This window comes from Diceros bicornis, chromosome 31, assembly GCF_020826845.1.
Source record: "Diceros bicornis minor isolate mBicDic1 chromosome 31, mDicBic1.mat.cur, whole genome shotgun sequence".
Lineage (NCBI taxonomy): Eukaryota > Metazoa > Chordata > Mammalia > Perissodactyla > Rhinocerotidae > Diceros > Diceros bicornis.
This window is the reverse complement of record NC_080770.1, coordinates 26,717,585-26,721,326: the sequence shown is the minus strand read 5'-3', so window position 1 is coordinate 26,721,326 and position 3,742 is coordinate 26,717,585.

The following is a 3,742-nucleotide window of genomic DNA, read 5'->3' as shown; positions in this document are numbered from 1 at the left end:
ACAAGGAGCCTAAAGAAAGATTATTAATTTGCTCCTTTGGGGCTGTTTATCTCACAGTTAGTAGAAGCACAGTGTCTCTTCTTGATGGTTTATTTCTAGAATTCAGGAAATCAAAGTGACACCAGTGGGTGTAAGACCAACACTTGGCTATATATCTTTAAAATAAATTTTGATCAATCATAGCTTCTTAGGTGGAGACAACTATCCAGCAGGATTAATACCTACAATAGACACAACAATACCTACAAAAGGTCAATGTATAGATTATAGTAGATACCCAATAAATATTTGCCAATTTAGTTGAACAGCACATGAATAGAACTCTGTTGAAAAAGGATGCTTGTGTCATTTTCCTCGAGTTTCAATAAATTAAACTCCTAGCCAATTTCCTACATATAGAAAAGTCGGTGACTTCTGCTTCACTTGAAACCATTTTAAGAGTGTGATGGGCAAATAAAACCAGGTTTCTTGTCCATCCTAATCACACTGTGTTCGTCAGGAGTCAGTTCCAAAAGGTTAATCTTGAGTACATCAGCCAGCCAAGAGATGCAACAATGCTCAGTGGAAAAGCCTACTGGAGTCATGCCTATTACTCTTAATAATGGCAGTCCATTTCAGCCATCTATTCCCATCACAGAGGAAGGAACAAGGATGGATGAGAGAGCATCCTGGTGGAGTTCTTATCCATAAAGCGACAACCTGAAACAGAAGAGGTCTTTTCAGATGCATCTGTCTTTGAGAGACATAGTATTTCCCATCTTTTTCATCTGGAACTGGATTAATTGCCTGGGACAAGGGAATTGAGGAGTTCCTGGACATCAAGGCAGTTCCAATTGACATACCCTTCCTTGACCCTCTGGCTCTGCCCTCCACTGTCACCCATCTGAAGCAAAGAACAGAATGCCTTCCCCAGTCTCCAACCAATAGAAAATGAAAAAAATCTTTCACCCCATATCATTTTCATCCTTAATCTTAATTATCACCACCAAAAGTACAGAAATCATTATCTTTATGATGATGAACATCCAATTAGCATTTCCCATATAAATTTCATATTAGAAAGGAGGTTGTAATGGATGATGCAAATTGCTAATAGCCTTTTTCTCCTGAGCCGAAAAATTGAGGCGCTTAACAAAATGAAATTAAATCTGAGCCATTTTCAAACAAGTCAAGAACTTTAATTACTTGATGGGAAAAGAGAAGGCGAGACAAACTAAATTTTTTAAATGGCCATATTTTTAAATAGTTTCCCTTTCCACCACACTGCTTGAGCTATCCCTCTGGATAGCTAAACGCTTGTCTCGTTGTGCTCAATGGGTTTTAAACTATCATAAAAATTGTTAAATATGATTTTTTTCATCAGCAGTACTATTTAGTAAGTTGGAAACTGATTCTAAATAAACATTGCTTGCTCTATGGCATTTTAATTGGTTCTCATCCACCATAATTCCTGCCAAAGACAGATCTTGCAGGTGACACGCTCTCCTCTCTATTTAGAACATGTTGATTTGAGCAACAACATAAGATACTGTGATTTACTGAAATAGAATCCTAGAATTGTCCAGTCACATCAAGCTGCCCTAGGTGTTAGGCAACATTACAGTGGTTGAACATTCATGTTCTAAAGTCATACAGACCTAGGTTCAAAGCCTGGCTTCACCACTTCTTATCTCTGTCATTTAGTCTCTGTCAAGTGAGATGAAGCCAACCTCTGAGAGTTAATGTGAGAATTAAATGATGTAATATATATAAAGCACCTAGAACAATGGTTGAAAATAATAAGTAGTCAATAAACAGTAGAGCGAAAAGCAACCTCAATTCTGACTTTAAAACTCATGGATGACTGATTTATTCATTCAATAAATATGCGCTGAACCCTCAATATGTTCCAGACAGTGTTCCAGACACTTGAGACATGTCAGAGAAGAAAACAGATCCCCTCAAAAATCCCTAAGGAGATAAACAGTAAATAATAATCATAATAAACTAGTAAATCACGTAGTAAGTGCCCCAAAAAGGAAATAAAAATAGAGCCAGGTAAGGGAGATTGGGAAAGTGGTGGGTGGAGATGGTTTGCTGGTTGCAATTTTAAATAGGGTAACCAGATTGGATTCTAGATTTTGAAGGTAGAATCAAAAAGATTTACTCAAGATTGGATGTGAGATGGGAGAGAAAGAAAGGAGTTATGAATGACTCGAAAATTTTTGACCTGAGCAACTGCAAGGATGGAGTTGCCTCCAATTGAGATGAGAAAGACTAAAAGTGGTGAGAGTCTGCGTGTGCTACACCACCTCCCCACCATCTAGAGATAGTAACCGCCTTAATAAAATGTATGGAAGCATCCAGATTTTCCATCCTATGATGTTTTCATTTGTTTCTGATGATGTTCCGAACCTGAGTAGAGGTTCTGGTTTGACAAATGTCCCTTCCTCTATTTTATATGGAGGAAGGTGAAATGGCAGGGTGTGCATATGCATTAAAAATAGTCAAATAACACAGGTGTTTATATGTGTGCATGTATTACCAACTGGTTGTTGGAAGTAATAAGTACTCAATACACTTTTTTTTGTATAAAAATGAAAACATGACCCTAAGAAATGAGCGGGCTATAACAGAGGGCCAGGAATGGTGCTATGTGGAGACAATATGGCACAGCAGAAGTTATACCCAAGGGGAGTTAGGGTAACCACCTACAACCTGCTTTACATGAGACTCTCCTCGGTTTAGCACTGAAAGCCCTGAGGCCCACAAAACTCACCAGCTGCAGGTGAACAAGGCCAGGCAGTCATCCTAGCAGGGGATGCTAAGTTTGGGACATGTTAAGTTTGGAATGTCTATTTGACATCCCATGTGTAGATGCTAAGTAAACAGATGAATATGTGAATCTGGAGTTTAACAGTGTTTGTGTTGTTGCTAGCATATACATGGTATTTAAAACAATGAGATTGAATAATATCACTAAGAGATTTTACATTCAGTAAAAAGTATTCGCCAGTAGAGATTTGTTCAGCACACATTGAATGCCAAGTCTTAGGAATACAGGTAATAGTTCAAGCCCTTTAAACAGCCACAGTATAGCTGGAAAGATGGACAAATAACCAATTAATTACAATGCATTTGATGTTTACAAGGACAGTGGCGGTCCTATCAAGAAAGAACAAGATGCGGGCCGGCCCCGTGGCTTAGCGGTTCAGTGCACGCGCTCTGCTACTGGCGGCCTGGGTTCGGATCTGGGCGCGCACTGACGCATCGCTTGTCCAGCCATGCTGAGGCGGCATCCCACATACAGCAACTAGCAAGATGTGCAACTATGACATACAATTATCTACTGGGGCTTTGGGGAGAAAAAGGGGGAAAAAAGGAGGAGAATTGGCAATAGATGTTAGCTCTGGGCTGGTCTTCCTCAGCAAAAAGAGGAGGATTGGCATGAATGTTAGTTCAGGGTTGATCTTCCTCACAAAAGAAAAAAAAAGAAAGAACAAGATGATAGCACTGGTCTTTGAAAGATGAATAGGAGCTTTCTGGGCAGGTGAAGTGGTAGAGGGAGAAGAGCAGAAAAGACAGTAAGTGTGATAATATAGAGAAGTGAAACAGCATGGCAGGTTTCAGAAAAAGTCAAGAAATTTGGTGGTTCAGGCTCATGAAATGAAAGGATGGACGTGTTAAGAAATGAAGTAAAAATGCGCCATTTATCACCAATCAGCAGGGACTTGAACTTCAGCAAAACCAGAAGCAGTACAGA